The sequence below is a fragment of the Crinia signifera genome, chromosome 4 (genome assembly GCF_055691185.1).
Source record: "Crinia signifera chromosome 4, ASM5569118v1, whole genome shotgun sequence".
NCBI classification, from domain to species: Eukaryota; Metazoa; Chordata; class Amphibia; order Anura; family Myobatrachidae; genus Crinia; species Crinia signifera.
This window is the reverse complement of record NC_139220.1, coordinates 193976882-194000123: the sequence shown is the minus strand read 5'-3', so window position 1 is coordinate 194000123 and position 23242 is coordinate 193976882. Positions and strand designations below refer to the sequence as shown.

Sequence of the window (23242 nt, the reverse complement as noted above, 5' to 3'; positions counted from 1 at the left end):
GTTGCTAGCATTCAGGTGGAAGAAGGCCACTAGCAAATTTAGGCAAAACAATACTGCTATGTTTATATAACACTTGACATGGAAGTGTCTAATGTGATTGTTTTTTTTTATTTTTATTACAGTGTACAGCGTTCCTGCCAAAAAACAGGAATTTTGGTCTTACCTGTTAATTCTGTTTTTCTGAAGCCATGGTGGATCACTGGTACCATGGGATATTCTAGGTCCTCCAGACCAGGCACCAAGGAGTTAAACTTCTGAGAGTGCAGCTGGGATGGCCTCCTTAATACCCTGCCCTGCCCCAGGCTAATCAGTTTACTTACTACCAAAGCCTAAGGAACAGGAAAAGGCGAAGCCGACCCACACATACACACACCCCAACACCAGAGTCTTGAAGAAACAAGACAGATACACTCAAACACAGTAGATAAGAGCGAAGGGTGGGCGCCCAGTGATCCACCATGGCTTCAGAAAAACAGAATTAACAGGTAAGACCAAAATTCCTGTTTTTTCCTTCAGCCTATGGTGGACCACTGGTACCATGGGACGTCCTAAAGCAGTCCCTCAAGGGTGGGAACGCTCCCTAACTGCACTGAGGACTCCTCTACCAAATGCTGCATCAGCAGTGGCGAAGGAGTCAAACCTGTAAAAACGGATAAACGTATGTACAGAAGACCAGGTAGCTGCTCTGCAAATCTGCTCAGCAGAAGCACCCCGGCCCGCCGCCCAGGACGCTGCTACCGAGCGAGTAGAATGGGCTCTGACAGAAGCCGGAACTGGCTTACCCGAGAAAAGATAGGCTTGACGAATAGCCGTTCTGATCCATCTTGCAATGGACTGTTTAGAGGCTGGCCAGCCTCTTTTATGTCCATCATAAAGAATAAACAAAGAATCAGTTTTTCGGAGAGCCTTGGTTCTCTGAACATAAAAGCGTAATGCACGCACAACATCTAAAGTAACTAAATCCGAATCCTCGGAAGAAGAACCAGAAGGCAAAAAAGCTGGGACAACAATCTCCTGATTCAAGTGGAAACTGGATACCACCTTAGGAAGATAGTCCAAACGAGTACGGAGTACCGCCCGGTCTTCGTGGAAAACTAGAAAAGGTGTCTTAACTGATAAAGCACCTAGGTCCGAAACCCTCCGAGCCGAAGCGATGGCCAGGAGAAAAACAGTCTTCCACGTCAACCACTGCAAAGTGGCCTCCGCCAAAGGCTCAAACGGAGCCTTCTGTAAAGCCTTGAGAACAATTATCAAATCCCAAGGGTGAACTGGGGAAACATAAGGAGGCTGCAAGTGTAAAACACCCTGCAGGAAAGTCTTAACCGCAGAAGACTGAGCAATCCTCTTTTGAAATAAAACAGACAAGGCGGATACCTGGACCCTTAAGGATGCCAGACGCAATCCTGTATCCAGTCCCTCTTGTAAAAAAGTCAATAACCTTGACAAAGAATATTGCCTAGGAGGCAAATTACGCGTTAAACACCACGCAAAATAAGTCCGCCACACCCTGTGGTAAACTCTAACTGTAGACGGTTTACGCGCAGAAATCATAGTATGAATAACTCGGTCTGAAAACCCTCTAGCCTTTAAGACCGACCGCTCAACCGCCATGCCATCAAATTCAGACGGGGAAGGTCTGGATGAAGACAGGGGCCTTGCGTGAGTAAGTCTGGCCGTAGAGGTAGACGCCACGGGGGTGCGCTGGAGAGATCCTTGAGATCTGCGAACCACGCTCTCTTTGGCCAGTTGGGTGCAACCAGAATGGCTATTACCCTTTCCACCTGAATCTTTTGAAGGACCCGCTGAAGCAGGGCAATCGGAGGAAAGAGATACACCATTTGAAATGGCCACGGAACTGCCAGTGCGTCTATTAGAAACGCACCCGGGTCCTTTGTGCGTGCTCCGTAACAAGGCAACTTGTGGTTGTGCCGTGAGGCAAATAGGTCGATCTGAGGCTGACCCCACCGTACCACCAACTGGTGAAATACCTCTGGATGGAGGGACCACTCTGACGAGTGGACATCCTGCCTGCTTAAGAAATCGGCCTCCCAGTTGAGAAGGCCTGGAATGTATGTAGCTGAGATCGCGAGAAGAAATTTCTCTGCCCAGCGAAGGACCCGAGACACCTCGAGCATTGCTGCCCGACTGCGGGTGCCCCCCTGGTGGTTGATGTAAGCCACTGCCGTGGCATTGTCGGATTGCACCTTTACTGCACGGTGATACAGAAGAGGCCCCGCCACTTGAAGTGCCTGGAAGATCGCTCGTAACTCGAGAATGTTTATCGGCAGCCTCCTTTCTGCCTCCGACCAACGGCCCTGAAAAGAGTGGGCCTCCACCACGGCCCCCCAGCCCCTGAGGCTGGCATCCGTCGTGAGAATAACCCAGTCGAGGATGAGAAAGGATCTTCCCTGACTTAAGTGGGTGGAATTCAGCCACCAAAGTAGAGACAGGCGGGTGTCTCTGGATATCACCAGGAACTGGGACTTCAGGCGTACGGGAGAGTGATCCCAACAACGAAGGAGCTCCAGTTCTAATGGGCGAGAGTGCCATTGGGCATATTGCACCATCTCGAAGCAGGCCACCATCTTGCCTAGAAGTCGCATGCAGAAATGAACAGACACTGTTCTGCGGCCTAAGAACTCCCGGACCAATGCCTGAAGAGACCTGCATTTGTCGACTGGGAGGAAGACCTTCTGAAGCTGCGTATCCAACAAAGCTCCCAGGTGGATTATCTGTTGGGTGGGGACCAGACTGGACTTTTTCCAGTTGATCAACCACCCGTGATCCTGAAGCACCGACAACGTCAACTGGATGTGACTTTGAAGCGTCGTTAGTGAATCTGCCATTAGGAGTAGGTCGTCCAGATAGGCCAGGATTCTGACGCCCTGTAGTCTCAGATGAGCAATCATGACCGCCATCACCTTTGTAAAAACACGCGGAGCGGTCGACAAGCCAAATGGCAATGCCCGGAATTGATAATGTTCCTGTTGAATTGCGAATCTGAGAAACCGCTGATGGTTCTCCCGAATCGGAATGTGCAGGTATGCATCCTGCACATCCAGCGATGCAAGGAAGTCGTTCCTCCGGAGTGCCTGAAGAATGGACCGTAGGGATTCCATCCTGAATCTGGGGACCCGGATAAATTGATTCAGGGTCCGCAGATTCAGGATGGGGCGGAAGGAACCATCCGGCTTGGGAACAAGGAATAGGTTTGAATAAAAACCCCCTCCTCTCTGTAGAGGCGGGACTGGTTCTATGACTCCTGCAGTAAGGAAAGAGTGAACCGCCTTGCGAAGGGCCAAAGCCTTGTCGGCATCTGCAGGATGCCCTGTTGCAAAAAAACGGGTGGGGAAACCCCTTTTGAAAGACAGGGCGTACCCCCTTGAAATAATCTCCCGAATCCACTTGTCGGAAGTGGTTTCCCCCCAAATGTCTGCAAAAAGAAGCAGACGCCCTCCCACCACAGGACTGATGTCCTGGCAGCGGGCACAGTCAGGCTGTAGGCTTCTCAGGCTGTTTGGGGGCCTGGCGACGGCCCGACCAGGGCTGGCGGCCCTTTGTCTTTTGCGGCTTAGACTGGGCTGGCTGGAAGCGTGAGGAGGCCTGTCCCCTTGCCTTCCCCTGGGGACGAAAGAAACGAAACCCCGGAACTCTCGGTTTCGGTGCTGCGGAGGGCAGAAAAGCCGTCTTGGAAGCAGCAATGGTCGCTACAATCTTGTCTAGTTCGGTACCAAACAAAACTCCCCCAGAAAATGGTAGGGCCTCCAACGCCCTCTTGGACTCACTATCCGCACGCCAAGTGCGGATCCATAAAGCCCGCCTGGCCGCAACAGAGGCCGCCGAGATCCTAGACGCGAAGGTACCGGAGTCTAATGTAGCCTCACTCAGATAAGCATTTGCTTCCCGAATGTTATCTACCAACTCCATCAGGTCTGATTCTCGGGAACCTTCCCTGAGACCTTCCGCCAGTGCATCCAGCCATTTATCGATAGCTAAAGATACCCAAGCCCCTGCCGAAGCAGGACGAATGGCCGCCCCTGCATTAGAGTAGATTCCTTTTAGGAAATTTTCAATCTTCCTGTCCGTAGGCTCCTTAAGGGAAGTCACGTCAGGAATAGGGAGAGTGGAAGAACGGACTAGACGCGCGATATGCGCGTCCACAGGTGGCGGATTTTCCCATAACTTCATATCCCCTTCAACCATGGGATAGAACTCAGTAAACCTCCTGGAAACAAGGAACTTTTTATTAGGGTGTTTCCATGCCTCTTTAAACAGTCCCTCTAATTGAGGAGATGAAGGAAAGACTGTAACCTCCTTCTTCTTGCGTTTAAATACCGGCATCCCTGAAGGGGGAGTGGGATCGGAGTCTGCTATCTGCAGTACCTTTCTAACGGCCCTCACCAAATCTTCCACCCTAGCGAGCGTCATATGCTCCTCATGAGGTATGGCCTGCTCCGTGACCTCCTCATTTTCCTCCACTTCCTCCTCAGAGGATTTCTTCTGCCCTGGGTATAAAGAACCCTCAGAGTCCGTATCGTCTGACGTATCTAAGACCCTGAGAGGTCTAGCCCGAGACTTTCTCTTCTCTACAACTGACTGTTGCAGACTTGAAGAGACCTGCACCAAACCCTGCACCGCTTGCGCCAACCCGTGCACCCAAGCTGGCTCTGGGGCAGACTGAGGTACAAGCGTTTCCAAAACAGGGCCCGACTGCATCAATCTAGGAGCTGCCAGTTGTTCAGTCAAATCTCGCATGGCCTGGGACAAATTAATAGCCCACTCTGGTTCAGCCGGCACAGCACGACTGGGCGGGGACTCGCTAGGTGCAGCACAGCGATCACAAACGCCACCATGGTCTCTGTTAGTGCAAGCAAAATTTTCATTGCACATAGTACAGGTGTAAGCATGCAGTGCAGAGGCACCTTTACCCTTCTGAGAAGGCCCCCTGGACGCCATGACACCCAAAAGAAAAAACACAGTATAGAGACAAAAACAAAAACACACACAGCCTTAATTAGGACAGTGGGTAATGACAGGCACTACACTAATTGGAAGAGACACAAACATAAGATAAGTGGCTCTGTTATCTGCTTCTGTGAGCCTACCACAGTAGTAATAAACTGTAAAGTAACAGAGTATACTAAATAAAACCACAGATAACCTCAATTAGTGAGGAAAAATAGGGTAAAAATTAACCCCTATATAGGCATCTACTCCCAACAACCAGCACCATGAGGTGAGGAAGGGGGATATACAACCTGACACCAGGACAGTGCAGGACAGGGAGGCATAACACTCAGCGCCAGCAGTCTCTCCTTCAAGTCTCCCTCCGTGCAGCATGCAGGATAGGCAGTGTCTGACTAACACTCTGGCACACCTGTTTGAAACAGGCACCAGAAGGAAGGAGAGAGGCGGGAGTTATGTCAACCAGGCAGGAAATTTGAAACAAATGACCTGCACTGGGGCTGGGGGTGGAGCTATGGGCTGCTCAAAAAATTAACCCCCTCCCGGAGCCTAACCAGGGCTATATGCCCATATAGGACCTGCAACAGGTCAGCCCTGGTGGCCTAGAGGGGAGACCGAAAGAACGGGACCCCGCTGCCGGGACCGCTGGCGGTGCCTCCTCCGCCAGCGGTGGTCGCCGCTATAGGTATGCCGGAGCCCCACGCCGGGACTCCGCTTACCTGACTGAAGCTTCCAAACGCTGCAGCGGCTCCCCCGATGCCTTGTGGAGATGCTGAGGCATCTGGCCATGGAGGTCAGAGACCCAGCACAGCGTGCTTCCTTCTGTTGCAGTGCACTGTGCACAGCGCCTGCAGCAGGCAACCTACAGCACCTGGTGTTCCCATGTGGTCTCCCACAAAGGTACTAATCAGGCCCAACACTGCTTAGCTGCCAAGATCGGATGAGATTGGGCCTATTCAGTGTGGTATGGCTGTAGGTTGAAATAGAAAAAACAAAACAAAACAAAAACAAAAAACCTGAAGTTTAAACCAGGGCTGAAGAACAAACCCTGCTCCTACAAATGTGCCTGTTCCTGAGGCACCAAGAAAAAAACTGATTAGCCTGGGGCAGGGCAGGGTATTAAGGAGGCCATCCCAGCTGCACTCTCAGAAGTTTAACTCCTTGGTGCCTGGTCTGGAGGACCTAGAATATCCCATGGTACCAGTGGTCCACCATAGGCTGAAGGAAAAAGAAAAAGCTTAACCGGTCTGAACAAGCAGCTAAAGCGATGACATCGGTGACAGTGGAACATCTACGCCAATTGGATACTGACGTCCAAGCAAAAGGAGGATGCTCGCATGGACAAATATTTGGAAGCTGAGAGGCAGAATCAGCAGGCATTTATGTCTCAATTGATGGCTATGCAAGAGAGACAAACGTCCTTCTTAGAACGTACATTTTACGGTGCTTTAACGCACCCTGCACAACATCCCCACCACCCCCCTAACTACCCACCAAACCCATATGATCATTACAATAGAGTGGGTCAGCTTCATTCCTGGTACGTCTACTAACACCCAACCAAACCAACACCCAACCAAACCAACACCCACCAGAATATAGAGGGCTCAATTTTAACTATGGCACTAGTGCTCCTAATATGACCTAAGGTTGTGTACTTTTTCTAAAAGGTTGCACTCATTTCTTTAGGTCGCTCTTTTTTTTTTTTTTTTTTTAAAGAAAATCTTTTAAAAGGTTGCACTTTATTTGTTTATGGCTGTGTGATTTCCGATAGGAGCAGTCATTTATCTCTCTCTTTATATATAGCTTCGGCTTCTTACCACTAATTATTAACACTTAGTATATCACTGGCATGCCGCACTGGGCTTCCCAGCTTAGGATGGTTTTTGGGGTGCCGCACCCTGCACCTAGATATAGCGCTAGGGACCCCCAATATACAGAGAAGCCTTGACGCGGCTTGGGAGCATAGCATACACCTGCGCAGGTATATGAAACCAATATCTCTGAATTCTATTATCATGTAGTGTTCTAGATTGGTTACTAACATTACTCCGTGTGCTGAGGGAAAAAATGTCTTGTTTTACTTACCCAGTATTTAACCCCTCCCTCATGCACCTGGGTAATGTTACTGAACTAATTGAGCATCTACCACTATCTGTATCAATATACTGTACTGTAGGTTAAGGTTTTAGGTGTGTGTTACAAAACACCATTTTATAAAGCATCCTAGGATGTTAAACTTTTTGGGCACAAAGTGTTACTTTCAAAGTAACTAATTCAAAGTTTTTACAAGTTTGTATTCATACGCATCTTTATCTTTCTTTATGAGAATGCATTACATCTATAAAGATTACAATGTATGAAGAGGTTATGCATTTCAGCCAGTTTTAAGTTCCATTTCTTGTGACCTCATCATCACCAGGCTAAAAAGCCATTTTTTAATGACCGCAGCAAGGAAAGGCAGGGCTGATCCGTTTTCAGTGTAAAAATGGCATTACCAGGGAATAACCTGGATTGAAGTGCAGTGTAAATGGGGTCTGAGGCAGGGCATGCCCTGGCAATTTCCATTTTTCAATTTCCCGGGTCCTACCAGGCATTCTGGTGTAAAAGTGGTATGATTAGGAAAGAAAGGTTCCCCCCCAGGAATCATTAAAGTCTATGGGGGGGTATTCAATGTGAGGGTCACGGCAGTCCTCGGTCAGCTCGACCAAGAACATGCAGGCGGAATTCAATGTCCCGCCTGCCGTGGAGCAAGTGGGGGGCGTGGCCGCGAGTTGCAGCCGTGAAGAGGCGAGCTGCAACCGGTAGCTCATCACTTCCCGGCTGTTCTCGGGAGAACAAGCCGGACAGCTAGTGATGTCGGGCTCATTCTGCCGAGAAACCCTGCTCAATGCTGTCAGGGAAGACAGCATTGAATAGGGCCCGGCGGGCATCTCCCCGATGGTAGGTGCTCGCCGGAGATTGAATATCCCCCTATATGTGTTAAACATTGTTAAATACGGTGTGAATTATTACATAGACAGAAAGTCAAAAGGTAGACAGATTAAAAGTCAACATGCTTTTCACATTTGTTGTGTGTCAATGTAGATAGGCTGTCAACATGGACACTCAATTAGTGTAAAGGGTACACTACCATTCTCAATTGTAGTCCACGTGGGCGGTAATGTATGAAAGCCCAAGGAACAAAAAACATGTGAAAAACTCATGTCGACCTTTTCATGTTTCTACCTTTTTCATGTTGACCTATTGTATGTTGACCTTTTGACTTTCTATCTAGACAAAGTAGTAGATCTATTAATGAGAAGCAGTTAAAAACAGATGTGCCCACATACAGCCCTCTTTCTTGCAGGGGCTGGCGATTCTATTGCCAGCTATTCTATCGCCAGCTCCCGCCAGCGGCCGCTCTCACCAGGGGCGCACGAGATGCTCATGCACGCCCCGTGGCTAAAGGTGCTTTCACCACCGCATCCCCAGGTGCCCCTCGCCGCCCCACCTATCCCTGCCCGTCACCCTGAAGTGGAGACTGTCAGGAACACGCAGCGGCGCCATCTGGAAACTGAGACGCACGCGCGTTCCAGTCAGATGGAGTGCCTCTGAGCTGGCGATAGTCAGCGCAAGAATGCTGGCGATCCACGGCCAAAAACCAGTGGCGCTCCATCTGTACGTCTATCCTCCTTGTGACGCTGGACTTCTTTTTTGTAACTTTTTCCAATAAATGGTATCTTATTTGAAAAATGAAGCGAATAGGACAAACAAACAGCTTCTACTAATTAAATTGATAGAAGGCATAAGAAATGTAACGTTAGAGTGTTTTCGTAGAACACAGTGTAATGTAGCATTTCATAAAGATGACTGGTGCTACAGAGTCACGCCATGGTATGGTGCAACCAGAAGGGCCGTTTAATGTGCAAGAAGGCTCGATGTACCTGGACACATCTGTAGCTATTGTCAACATAAAAGTGCAAGACGTGCTCACTCCCTTCATTACATTTTAAAGACACTGCGCTGTCTTTTACTCAATGACACTATAGTTCCACAAACTATTACAAACGCTACTGTTAAAATCTTAATGGCCAGAACGATTTTCTGTAATTCCTATAACGTTCTAATTACTTTTTCCCCCATTTCATTGTTGGAGGCGGCACTTGATTTTTGTACATAGATGTTTCTTGAATGTTAATGGCTACTGGCTACATGTCATTCATTATATTACAAACACTGGGTTAAAAAGTAGCACAAACTGCCAAATTTATTATTTTACAACTAAAAATCCCTAAAGACAAAAAGGTTATTATAATAATACTCGTAGATATAAATAGACTATTATCAGCTTGAAACAATTGTCACTCGGAAGCCCTGAAAAGGCAAAATAGTGTTTTCAAGCAAAGACAATTATTAAATCAAGCTAATTTTTATAATTATTCATTTACTCTGTTGCACACAGCCAAACGGAGACTAAAAATACCATACTCAAACCAAAGTTGTCGTGATTACAAAGAGTTCAATCTTTTGCATTAATTCTCCCAGGCCCAGCGAAGGAAACTAGAATAAACATGTTATTAAAATAGAGATCAATAAGAAAAAAAGCCAAACCACAAAAGGTTAGGCCCCAAGTATTGATTTTAATATAATACTTTCTGCTTGGCCTCCCGAAGGGTTCTTTTTAATATTCTTCTTCATTTATTTCACTTTGTATCAGCACTTCAAAATGTGTTATTTTCGGTGGCAAAGAGGGAAATTGTAGTCTATTGACTGGTAAGAAGCTATAATACATTTATAAAGCGCAGTGCTGTAATAGTAACACTCAACTGACATCTAAAAGGGTAGATTACTTTTCACAGCAAACAATTCGTGAAACAGGAAAAAAAAAATTAAAAGTTTACTGGAAAATGTATAAGAACTGTTGTGTATTAAAAAATGGGTTACCTATAACAACTGACCCTATGCTTTCTCTTTCTAAATTGTGCTTTAGATTAATTTGTATAGGCAATAGCCCATTATCTCTGTACAAAATGAATACATTTATTAATAGAATGATCTATAGCAGATGTTGGTCCCACCGCAAAGTATTTTGCTGTGGGACCAACATCTGAGTTGATTATTGGTCCCCGGCAAATTACTGCAGAATGGCCACCACATGAGTGACCAGCAGACCGAACATGTATAGAAGCGATGCACAGACACTAAACAGAAATTAACTCACCTTTCCGATCAAGTCATGGAGACTTTCTCCAGCTTGCTATAATCGTCAAATTCTAAGGTCACATGTATGAAAACAGTAAGAGCAACTAGGAGATGTTGGGTGGCAGCAGGTGACATGGGGAGAAAGAAGGAGGGGGAGGCATGAGCCAGGCAAAGTGTCCAGTTAATTTGTGTAACTGGTCTACCTGATCAATTACAGTAATTTAAGTTTTGCCACTTGCTCTCCCCTTACTTATTTATGTTGTTTCACCTGCTTTCTAGTCTATACATTTAAGTTGTGCTCCCTGTACTCATTATACATTTAACTTTCACCCCTTGTATAATGTAGTTCAGTTGTGCTCCCTTACCTTATCCTAAATACCAAGGTGGGTAGTAATTTAGTTAAACAACCCCCCCCCCCCCCGCCCCAAAAAAAAATTTGAATAATAATAAAAAAATAATTATTAACACTACCAGGTCAGCAAAAGGACTTGCCATTCAGCAGGCAACCAGAGGTACAGCGTCACCAGCTTAAATCATTTTGGACCGAGGTACATGCTTCCTTGATCTCTGATGTGTACCTATATACCATCTAACCAGTGTTACACTATTGCTGTTTGCACCCTATTAAACCTATTGCTCGAAGGCGGCTTGATGTACAAGTGCAACAATATTATTAAATTCGAGTGTAACGGCCCCCAAGGGACAAGTCTGACCTTTTTTTCCTTGAGCTCCCCGGAAGGGCTCCTTCGACTTGGAACTTGATATATCATTTTTTACATGCGAATTATTGCATGGAATAAAACCTCCCAAGGAGCTGGCAGGGACTTTCAAGGGGATTGGATACGAATCGAATGTGCCCCTTATGATCTAATTCGGATAGATCATACATGCTGCATGCTTTATTATGCAGTGTATTATAATAATTATCAGCATGTTGTTTATTCATATAACAGCTGTGTTCCTAAGTCTCATTATCACTTTCTGGTGAATCCCCTCTATATACGTTAATATGTTAGTTTGCTTTTCTCGTTTTGTCTTGTACAAGTTTTTGTATCCTATGGTGTACAGCTTTCTATGGTTTAAACCTGTACACCTAAACTACATTTGGAGGGTATTCAATGTCAGGGTCACGGCGGTCGAGCTTGCTCGACCGCCGTGACCCAGTCCCGTTCTCGGTCAGCTCGACCGAGAACACGCAGGCGGGATTCAATGTCCCGTCTGCCGGGGAGCGAAAAGGGGGCGTGGCCGCGAGTTGCGGCCGGGAAGAGACGAGCTGCAGCCGGCAGCTCGTCACTTCCCGGCTGTTCTCGGCAGAACGAGCCCGACAGCTAGTGATGTCGGGCTCGTTCTGCCGAGATACCCTGCTCAATGCTGTCGGGGAAGACAGCATTGAATAGGGCCCGGCGGTCATCTCCCCGATGGGAGGTGCTCGCCGGAGATTGAATATCCCCCTTAGTCTGTTAACTCTTATGAATAGGGTCCTCCTTCCTCACGTACTCACCCTACCTCTTTACCTCACCTGTGCTCCTGCCCTGTTCTTCCCTTCCTCTACTTCATCTTCAGTCTCCTCGACAATTTCCTACTTCAGAACTGATGCTGATTTTAGTTCTACCAGCTATACCCTATTTATGCTGTATTTTATCAACACACCCTGTACGTTACCTTGTAATTTGTTTTTTGTTTGCTATGTACGTCGCTGCGGACACTTTGTGGCGCCTTATAAATAAACGTACTACTACTTCTGATAGGAACACGTGACAGAATGTATTCTGGCAGGACCTGGGTTGAGGAGCATGAGTGTTACAGTATAAAGGTAAGCCATATGTTTGTATCATTCATATCCTGACAAAAGAAAGATTTCTGAAACTCCTCCTTTAAAGGGGAAGTACACCGCCAGTGACCACTAGAAGCTACTTAACTGACCAAATGACTCCATTGTGTGCTCAAAGATGTTATAACAAAAAGTGAAGACATTTTTTGCAGGGACACTGATCTCTTTCAAATTTGCTGGATATGGAGCGACGGAGAAGTGAATGCAGGAAAAAAAAGAAAAAAAGGTAGGAGCAGATAGGGTCTGGGGGTTGGGTGGATAGTTTGTGAGTTAAAAACGGTTACAGCTCAAAATGAAAGTATATTGTAAAAACTATCATTTTGACAGGCTTTTAACTAGTCTGAAGCATAATATGCTTCTAAAGTCTCAGAGTAAGCCAATAATTAAGTCAAAGAAACCAAAATCACACAAAAAAACAAAAAGCAGCTAAATTACTGGTAAGAAAACATCAGGTCATGAGGATACCGAGTTCCTGCCCAACCACCTGTATTGGATTGGCTGCGGGCAGACAGCAAACAAATTCTGGATGTGCAAGTACAAAACCTACAGATGTGTCCACATACATCGAGCCTCAATAAGCCTTGCAGTGTGAGATACCTGACATGAGTGAGCCTGCAGTTCCCAGGCAATTCTGCTAACATTGCATTGAATTATATAGCATGACCTAGGTTCAGCTTAGTCTCTATCATTTCTATTGACATAATGTCATTACTATATTATAGTGTAGAAGTTTTTTTTTCTAAGTTTATCCCCAAATGGATTCCCAGTACTGCAAAATCCAGTTTGTATCCAATGATTTCAAAGGTTTACACCGTAAGAGAGACTCAAGATATTGATCCCAAACAGGTTGAAAGCAAGCTTACATATTGTTTTTTTTTTCTCTTCCTCTTCATACAAATGTGAAGATAGAATGTTGATAGTTTGCAGCAAGGTTCTCCTTCTGTGCAGAATGTTGCAAGGTTGTTCCATTGAGTTGCACAGAATTCTCAGCAGAACTTAATAGAGCAGCAGCACCCAGCTGACCAGAAACCCAATCCTATTGCAAAAGTTCATGAGGCATGGCACCATCTGCCTTTGCCAAGTCATTCCCTGCGTCACCTAGACAAATGGTGCCAATTACATCACAGCCTTTGCTTCCATTTGGTTTTCGACCTCTGGCACATATTGCCATCAGGACAGATGTCACACTTTCAAACAAATATTATATTTATCTCCAATCCACTATAAATCTCAGAATATAAATCTGTAGGAAAGAGCAGGTGTGATAATACTGACTAGAGTCCACATGGTAAGCAAAAACCGAAAGTTGTTAAAAAAAAAAAAAAAAAAAGGATTTGCAAAAGTGGGAAAAGTATCAAAATATAAAATTCAGAACCACATATTGTACTTTGTGCCTGATTCAAAGATCTGCACTGATCTGTGAAAATAGTTACTTTAAGATTTCTAGAGATCTGCGTGTGATGAGCACTTGAACTGCAGTCTCGACGCAACCGCAACTTAAGTAGCAACAGGGGGTGGTGACGGACCATTGCAAGGGTGGCAATGCAGCATTTTGAGGAAGCGGTCTGGAAAAAGCAATAATGTCCTGACTGTTATGGGGAGAGCCGCAGTGGCTGCGTGACATCACGCGCTGTGGCGAGATGGCAGGCCTAACACTATAGGCATGCTAGATGTGTGGCTCCATCTGTAAATAAAATATTGATTTAGAATACTTTAAGAACTCTTTGCAGGTAATGACTGATGTGTGGAACCCACACACATAACCAAATGCTGGGTTTCCTCCTATATTATGCTTTTCCATGGAATTTAAACTCCATCAACAGGAGCCCAACTCAAACCTCTCTCCCCCATTAGCTCAGCCTCTGCCAGCAGCCGACGCTCGTGCGCCCTGTGGCTACGGTGCTTCTACCACTGCCTCCCCCCCCCCGGTGCCCCTCGCCGCCGGGTGGGGTGGGTGGGCGGGCAGCAGAGGGGGTATGGGAGGAGATCATGTTGTATTATCTCAATTTTAGAGAGAAAGAAGGAGGCAAAGTCAGTGGCAGTGAGGGATGAAGGGAGGAGGGGTGGTGCAGGGCGAAGTAGAGTGCTGAAAGTTTCAAAGAGACAGCAGGGATTGGAGAAACGAGAAGAGATGAGATATTTGAAAAAAAGATTGTTTGGCAGAGGAGAGAGCCGCGCTATAGGAGAGAATAAACTTGAAATGGAGGAAGTCTGCCAGAAAGTGAGATTTTCTCCAGAGGTGTTTTTGAGAGAATTGTGTTATTTTGTTGTGCCAGGGTTGGGGTTTAGAGCGTCGGAGGGGGACAATGTGGAGGGGGGCTACAGAGTCGAGAGCAGAGGTGAGAGAAGAGTAATAGAAAGAGGCAGCCTGGTGTGGGCAGGTCATGGTGGAAAGAGGAGAGCGGAAAGTGCCCAGGGAAGACAGGACAGTAGGGTCAAGAGACCTGAGGTTACATCTGGTGACTGTGGGTCTGGGCAATGAGGGGAGAGGGGAGGATGAGAGGGTGAATGAGAGCAGATTGTGGTCAGAGAGTGGGAAGGAAGAATTAGAGAAATCAGAGAGATTGCAATGGTGAGTGAAGACTAGGTCAAGGAAGTGTCCGAGATTATGAGTGGGGGTGGAGGCCCATTGAGAAAGTCCAAATGAGGTGGAAAGGTCAAGAAGATGAGAGGAGGCAGCATTATTGATGTCAATAGGAATGTTAAAGTCACCGAGGATGATAGGGGGGGACGTCAGAGGCAAGAAAGTGTGGAAGCCACGCAGCAAAGTTATCAAGGAAAGGGGAGCAGGGGCCAGGGGGGCGGTAGATTACAGCCACAAGGAGGTGAATGGGGCAGAAGAGGTGGATAGTGTGTACCTCAAAAGGTGGAGACTGTGAGTTAGGGATCAGCTGGAATGACGCGAAAGGTGCAGTTGGGGGAAGAGGAGGATGCCCACTCCTCCACCCTGGCAGCCATCAGGTCTGGCCGAGCGTGTGAAGGAGAGGCCTCCATAAGACGGCAGCAGGGGAGGTTGTGTCGGAAGCGGAGAGCCAGGATTTAGTGATGGCGAAAAGGTAAAAAAGTGGGAGATTAAGAGGTTGGGGATAGTTAGGAGCTTGTTTGAGAATCTGAGAATATAGAGAGCCTCATCCACAACTACCACAAAAGACTTCTAGCTGTCATTGATGATAAAGGGGGCAATACACGGTATTAAGAACTGGGGTATGTAAGCTTTTGATCAGGGTAATTTGGGTAGTTTTTGTTGTCATTATGACTTAAAAAGGAGTAAACACAGTTGTTTGACAATAAATGGCTTCACCCAACCACTAACCACGAGTGAAAGAAAAGTTTGTGAGTTATTCATATTTTCTGCCAAATGGCAAGAAAATCAAATTCTGCTAGGGTATGTAAACTTATGAGTACAACTGTAACACTTTTGAAAGCAATCCCATAATTGTAAATTGTGACCGATGTCCTGCAAATTCTTCTGGGCTAATCCATTCGGTAGCAATTGAAATCCCCCCTAAAGTGGATAATCTTCTCTTTAGAACCATATGTATTATATAACTTCAATACGTTTTGCTATGCTGCTAAAGTAATAAATATGGTCGCAGTGTCGAAATATATATGAACCAAAACTAACAAATGCATAAATTAACTTATCGAAATCTGCAAAAACTGTTTCCCCAATATTGTACGGTCTGCAGTTAAATTTTCATTCATGCAGACAGAACAAGTTCTCGGTGCAGTACTACAATACTACGCAACATTGACTGATTGTCACAGATGGTATACTGTACATTGTAACTTTTATACAGAAGAACAAATTGCATTGATCTTTCACACAATAAAATACACGGATTCAACACTCCAGAGAGGAGTGCAAAGTTAAATCTTCTTGTGTAAACGATAAAGGGATTTTTGTAAGAACTTACCGTTCGAATCCCTTTCTCTGATATGGTCCTGGTGACACAGCTCAACACTGGGATGTAGGAGGGTCCGAAGGAGCCAGGCACCTATCCTAAAGCTTTAGAGGGTAGGCTCCTCCCCTACTGCATCCCTGGACTCTTCAGTTCAACTTTCAAAGCCACTGGAATACATTAACTCAGTACAAACACCTGCACATTATCTGCACATTTTATAACAGAAACTGTTAACTTTTAACCATTTTAACATGAACATCATGAAATTCTGGCATACTTACTGAGCGTAAGGGAGGGATCGCTGTGTCACCAGGACCATATCAGAGAAAGGGATTCGAACGGTAAGTTCTTACAAAAATCCCTTTTTCTCTTTCAATGGTCCTGGTGACACAGCTCAACACTGGGACGTTCCAGAGCCGGTCCTTTGGGAGGGTACGCTCAGGTCTGCAGCTCTCAGCACTGCTCGCCCGAATGATGCGTCCTCCGACGCGAACTCATGGAATCTATAGAATTTGGCAAATGTGTGAACAGATGACCAAGTGGCAGCTCTGCAAACCTGCTCCGCTGTGGCCCCATGTCGAACCGCCCAAGAGGTGGCAACTGACCTGGTGGTATGCGCATTTATTTTGGCCGGTACTGGTCTACCCACTTTGGTGTAAGCAAATGCTATCATAGACCGCAACCACCTAGCAATAGTCTGCTTAGATGCAGGCCAACCAATTTTGTGTACGTCATACAATACCAACAATGTGTCAGTCTTCCTGACACTCTTCACTCTGTCCACATATATGCGTAAGGCACGCACAACATCCAAAGTTCTCAACTTGTCCCTTTTCTTAGAACCCTCTGGGGGTTGAAACACAGGTAGAACAATCTCCTGATTTAAATGGAAGGTAGATACCACCTTCGGTAAAAACTGAGGCACTGTTCTTAAAACAGCCCTGTCATCATGAAAAATTAAGAAGGGAGATTTACATGATAAAGCTCCCAACTCTGAAACTCTTTTAGCAGATGCTACTGCTAACAAAAACACTAGCTTCCACGTAAGAAACTTAAAGTCAGCCGACCTTAAAGGTTCAAAAGGTGCCTTTTGAAGGCATTCCAAAACCAGTGATAGATCCCAAGGTGCCACTGGTTGCTTGTATGGAGGCTTCAACCTGGATACTCCTTGTAAAAAAGTTTGAATTTCCGGCAAAATGGCTATCTTTTTCTGGAAATAGATGGACAAGGCCGAGATCTGCACCTTCAGTGACTGAAGGCTTAGGCCCGATGAAAAACCATCTTGTAAGAATTCCATCATTCTTGATAGCTTAAAATGAGATGTATGAGCCTTTCTTCTCTCACACCATCGAATGTAAGTCTTCCAGACTCTATAATAATTTGCCGAAGATACAGCTTTTCTGGCCTTTATCATCGTCTGTACTACTGCGTCAGAAAACCCTTTTCTTTTTAAAATGATGGTTTCAATAGCCAGGCCGTCAAAATCAATCGATCTGAATCCAGGTGATTGAATGGGCCTTGTCTTAGAAGGTCTGGTCTCAGAGGTAGACGCCATGAGTCCACAGACAACCTCTGAAGCCTCGAGTACCAGGATCTCCTTGGCCAATCTGGGGCCACTAAGATCACTGGAACCTTCTGCCCTTGTATTTTCTTCAGAAGTCTCGGTAACATTGGTACAGGTGGGAATGCATAAAGGAGATCTCCCTGCCAGTGAATAGTCATGGCATCCACTGCCTCCGCTAGTGGATCCCTTGTTCTGGCATAGAACCTGGGCACTTGACGGTTGATCCTGGATGCCATCAGGTCCACATCCGGAGTTCCCCACCTCGAAGTGATTTGGTGAAACACCTGAGGGTGTAAGCTCCATTCCCCTTCCTTGAGCTCCTCCCTGCTCAGGAAGTCGGCTTCTATATTCTCTATCCCTGGGATGAATATAGCCGATACAGCTGGAACATTCTGTTCCGCCCATAGGAAGATTCTGGACACCTCCCACATGGCCAATCTGCTGCGTGTACCTCCCTGGTGATTCAGATACGCCACAGCTGTGGCATTGTCGGTCTGAATCCTCAAAGGGAGGTTCTGTAACCTGTCTCCCGCCAAGGAAATCACTTTCCAGACAGCTCTCAGCTCCAAGATGTTGATTGGTAACGCTGATTCCTCTGCCGTCCACAGGCCCTGAAGCCTGAGATCCAGGACTACTGCCCCCCAGCCCCTGAGACTGGCGTCGGTAGTTACTATCAACCAGTCCCAGGTCTGTAATGACCGACCCCACTGAAGGGAATCTATTTCTGTCCACCACTTCAAGGATTCTCGGGTGTCCGAAGACAGCACTATCATCTCGGATTTCATGGTCAAAGTGTTTCCTGACCAGGCTGACAAGATGTTCCATTGGAACCTCCGAGAGTGGAACCTGGCAAATTGAAGCGTCTCGAATGACGCCACCATCTTCCCCAGGAGCTTGAGGCACCTCCATACTGAAATGCTCTGAGCCCTGAGAATCTCCTGGACTAGGGTGACCAGATCCCTGGCCTTTACCTCCGTGAGGAATACCCGATGAAGATGGGTGTCTAGTATGACTCCCAGGAATTGGAGCCTTTGCGACGGTACCAACTGAGATTTTTGCAAATTTAAAATCCAGCCGTGAGCCTGCAAAAAACTGATGGCCTCTGCCAAGTGACTCTGCAGCATGACTGCTGACTCTGCTTTGAACAGGAGATCGTCCAAATAGGGTATGACTGTGATTCCCCTGAGCCTCAGCACCGCCGCCATTACTGACATTATCTTTGTGAATACCCTTGGCGCGGTTGCTAGCCCAAAGGGTAACGCCCGGAATTGTAAATGCAGGTCTCCTATGGCAAACCTCAATAAGGTCTGATGCTCCGGGTGTATAGGAACGTGCAAATATGCGTCCTGGACATCCATGGACGCCAAAAATTCTCCCTGGTCCAGACTCAGGAGTACTGACCGTAGGGACTCCATTTTGAAATGGTCTACCCATAAATGAACATTTAGGGATTTCAAATTTAGTATTGGTCTGAAAGACCCGTCTGGTTTGGGCACCAGGAACAGCGTGGAGTAAAAGCCTTTCTTCCACTCTGCCCTGGGGACTGGTGTAACCACCCCTTTCTCCAAAAGGGAGTGAGCTGCTCTCACAAGAGCTGTACGAAGCCGTGCCTCCTTTGGTAAGGATGTGGGGATGAACCTCTTCGGAGGCGGCCCTCTGTAAGGGATTTTGTAACCCTGTGTTATAATATCTAACACCCAGGCATCCTGGCCTAAAGCAGTCCAAGCGTCCCTGAAGAGTGTGAGACGCCCCCCCACTTTTGTCACTGTCGGGCGAAGCCCCTGACAGTCATGCAGAGGGTTTATCCTCTCCTTTTGTGGCTGGCTTCTTGTGAAAAGCGCCAAATTTTGACTTCTGTGTCTTGCCTCTAGAGGACTGAAACCTTCCCCTGAAAGACTGTCCTCGAAAGGACGCACCACCTCTAGGGGAGGGCCGAAAGGACGGCTTAAAAGCAGAAAATCTTGACATCTGCTTTGCTGAGGAGGCCGGCAGGAATGTACTTTTGCCGCCCGTGGCCTGTTTTATAATCTCCTCTAGCTCGGTACCAAAGAGTACCTTTCCTTTGAAGGCTAATGTTTCCAGAGCCTTCTTGGACTCATTGTCTGCTTCCCAGGCTTTAAGCCAAAGCACTCTCCTGGCATTAATGGAGACTGTGGACACTCTGGTAGCCATTTTAATAGCTTCCTCCTCTGCTTCCACTGCATATTCTGCTGCTGCCTTAATCTTTTCTGCAAGCAGTAATGCACCAGGGTCAGCCTGCAGCACGGTGCATAATTCACCAGCCCACTCTATCATGGCCTTAGAGACCCAGGCTGAAGCAATAAGGGGCCGTAAGGTAAACCCCACCCCTTCAAAGATAGCTTTGAGGTTTCCCTCCAGCTTTTTATCCACAGAATCTTTGAAAGCTGCACCGCCCTGTACTGGTAATACAGTAGCCTTGGACAAACGTGCCACTGAAGCATCCACCACTGGGACCTTTTCCCAGAGCTCCGCATGAGACTCTGGCATGGGGTACAGACTAAGGAATCGCTTAGGCATCTGAAGCCTCTTATCAGGAGTTTTCCAAGCTCCTTCTAATAATTCCTGTAACCCCTCATCTGAAGGAAAAGTAACAGCCTCCTTCCGCTGTCGCTTAAAAACACCCTTAACAGGAGTCTTATCCTCCACAGTCAGCTTTAAAGCCTGCTTCACAGCTACAATGAGATCCTCTATACCAGCAGCAGAGTTCTCTTCCAAATCATCACCCTGATCCCAGGGGATGTCAGTATACTCTCCTTCCTCTTCATCTACCACAGTAGTTAAAGCATAAGACCTTCTAGGGGTCCCTGCCACATCATCCATTTTGTCCAGCATTTCACTGAACCTGTTAATCCCTTTTGCAGTATCCTGCATCACCTGAATCAGTGCAGGATCTGCCTGGGTAAGAGGCAAGGAGCCAGACGACTGCTGAGATGATGGCATAGGTCTCTGTGATTCTACCAGCCCATCACTCTGCCTGTCCAAAAGCTGCACCAAAGCGTTTACTGACCTGCCTAGGGCCCTGGCCCACGCAGGTTCCATATGCTCTGCCCTATGGGGATCGCTGCCCATGGGTCTCACATCAGCGCAAGTAATACATAAGCCCCCCTTGGCCATCTGCTCAGGGACAAACTTTTGTGTGCAAACATTGCACGCGCTCAGTGCATTAAGGGCTCCCTCCCCCAAAACCACAGCCTGATGCTCAGACATGATGCAAGTGATAATTGTATATCTATCAGTATACACAGTGCAAACAATTGTACAAGCGCTTATACAAAGTCAATGCACCCAGTCACTTAGCTGTCTGTAGGTTTCTCTGCGGGGAAGCGATGCCCAGGAAATCCAAGTCACTCTGCCAGGATCAATTCGCCAGCTCAGCTCCGCTGCAAGCGTTCTGAAAGGCGCCAAAGTCAGAGTGAAGGAAGAGACCAAAGTCCCTGCTGCTGCGGGGTCCGTGACCTTTTGGCGCCAACCACCCCCAGCTAGCCGCTCCTTAGGTAGGATTTCCTTGTTCCAGTGTCTCCCCCTCAAATGGGGACCACTTGGAACATGCCTGTCACAACGCTGCTGTCCTCTCAGTCAGGAGCTCAGCGTGTAAGCTCCGCATAAAATGGCCGCCGCCATCACGGAGCGCCTGTCCCCCATGATCCCCACCTAACTGTGGAGCCGGTTTCAGGCAGCTCCGGAGCCCAGGCAGCCTCTTAATAGAGGCTATGAGCGCAGCACAGGGAGACCAGACAGCGTCTACCCTGTGCACAGATAGCTGACAGGACGCGCTTCTGTCAGCTCCTGCTGCGCTAGCAGTGTGAGGATTCACTATGAAAATCCTCACACTGTGCCTACCTAGCTAGGGTAATAGTTAATAAAATAATAAAAATCCCCTAACTACTCTAATTCTTCGGCTGCTCCTGCAGCCCTTTAGAATAGCACCCACTCCAGTGGGCACCTAACACGAACTGAAGAGTCCAGGGATGCAGTAGGGGAGGAGCCTACCCTCTAAAGCTTTAGGATAGGTGCCTGGCTCCTTCGGACCCTCCTACATCCCAGTGTTGAGCTGTGTCACCAGGACCATTGAAAGAGAAATACATGGATTTCCATAAAAACTTTGCAATTAAGTCAAGATACTAATGGATCTAGTTGCATCTTGTCGATACACTTGGGTCTCAGACATCTGTTTTGTCTGATGATGAATAATAAGAAGGGTTTTATTTGAAGAGATGCAAACTTTGACATTCCTGAATACTGAGCATATTGGAAAGTGAAATAAAAAACACTGAATTTTTATTTAAGCATGGTAGTGAGGCAAAAAAATACATTAATACTTTCTCAATCTCATTAATAATGTTTGAATAGTGCAGCTGCATCCTTCCACTTTATGCTTCGCACTAAAAGTCTCCGCAGAGTAGCACCTCGCATTACATGTAGTTAGTGTGTGCAGGCTAGACGACTTCATTGTCCATGTTTTAATGCGTTCTAATATTAACAATCCAAAAGGTTATTAAATCTGTTTGGCATTGCTTTAACATCTGGCAATGAAAATAAATCTTTCTTGTATAAATAGGTTTATAGGTAGATAGATTGGGTGTGGATCATTTGGTCTACAGCATGTTGGTCGACATGCTAAAAGGTCACTATGGGTCTAGGTCGACATGGGACACAGTCGACAGGTCATTAAGTCGACAAAAGGTAGACAGTCAAAAGGTTGACATGGTGGTTTTCATTGTTTTTTAACCCGAATTTCGACAGTCATTCGTAGCACCATGTGCGCTCGCCATTCTTAGGGTACGGTGCCTCGCTACGCTCAGCACACTATCTTATTCTCCCACCATGCCCTAGTGGATGATAGGGCATGAAATACCACCTGTCGGCACGTTGGCTCCAAAAACCTTAAAAATCCCCATGTTAACCTTTTGACTGTTGATCTAATGACTAAACATCTAAAAACAAGAGAAAATACACTCAGACATCTCAATAGGATTTAAGGTTTTGAACTGCAATAAACATGAAGGAGATTAAACCATGATGTGTTTCCCTGTGTGTTGTATTTTGAATGTGTTGGAGATGTAAACTATAAAAGAATTAAGGGTGGAGGGGGTAATGCAATGTGCGGCAATATTTACGACAGTAGGAAATCTGTACACTTTTCGCTAAAAGTAGGTCAAATTTGCATTTAATCTTTCAGACTATTGGATGTTTTCAAACGGTCCGAAATACAGTGGATCGTCGAGAACACCCGCAGGCCGGTCGGTCTAGGCTTTAACCCCTTCCTGACAGAGCTAGTTTTTGCGTTCCTGACAGAGCCATTTTTTTCAAATCTGACATGTCTCACTTAAGTGGGGATAACTTTTTTTTGCTTTTACTTATCCCAGTGATTTTGAGATTGTTTTCCCGTGACACATTGTACTTCAAATTAGTGGTAAATTTGGGTCGATACAGTCTGTGTTTTTTTGTGAAAAATACCAAAATGTCGTGAAAAAATGGAAAATTTAGCGATTTGCAAAATGTTAAATTTTCTGCTTGTGAGACAAATAATCATACCACTCAAAATAGTTAATAACTAACATAGACCATATGTCTACTTTATGTTTCCATCATTATTTCAACTTCCTTTTAATTTTTTTGGACACTAGGAGGCTTACAATATGAATAGCAAATTCTCAAATTTTCAAGAAAATTTCAAACACTGATTTTTTTAGGGACCAGTTCAGTTCTGATGTGACTTTGAGGGACTTGTATGTGAGACACCCCCATAAATGATGCCATTTCAAAAACTGC

General features: G+C 46.3%; 1 protein-coding gene and 1 non-coding gene across 2 annotated transcripts in view; both read right to left on the bottom strand.

Moving 5' to 3' along the window:
- CHCHD3 (coiled-coil-helix-coiled-coil-helix domain containing 3) overlaps window positions 1–23242 on the bottom strand; it is a 248043-nt gene that overhangs the window by 155136 nt on the left and 69665 nt on the right. The gene's annotated exons all lie outside the window — the stretch shown is intronic.
- LOC146076927 (5S ribosomal RNA) lies at window positions 5825–5943 on the bottom strand. Its single transcript, XR_014474312.1, has one exon. It is a non-coding gene; the product is annotated as a 5S ribosomal RNA (ribosomal RNA).